Genomic DNA, 252 nt, shown 5'->3' with positions numbered 1-252 from the left:
TTAAGGAGTGAAAAGGAGTGCCGGGACAAGGCATTAAAGGTGAGGAAAACTTAGGGTTTAAACCGGGAACTCCTGGAGTTGGAAGAAAGGACGAGGACGAAACATCTTGGGGAAAGGGGATTCCTTGGGATTAGGAGGTCCGTGGGGTTAGGAATGTGCAAGGTGAGGACCACTTGGAGTTGGGGGTGCCTCAGGCGATGGGCATCCCATTAGGATAGGATAGAGCTGCCACTTCCCGGGCAGAGAGGCAAA

This window comes from Rhinolophus sinicus, chromosome 1 (assembly GCF_057876585.1).
Source record: "Rhinolophus sinicus isolate RSI-liver-muscle chromosome 1, RSI-T2T, whole genome shotgun sequence".
NCBI lineage: Eukaryota > Metazoa > Chordata > Mammalia > Chiroptera > Rhinolophidae > Rhinolophus > Rhinolophus sinicus.
The sequence above is the reverse complement of the archived record's forward strand: the minus strand, read 5'-3'. Positions refer to the sequence as shown.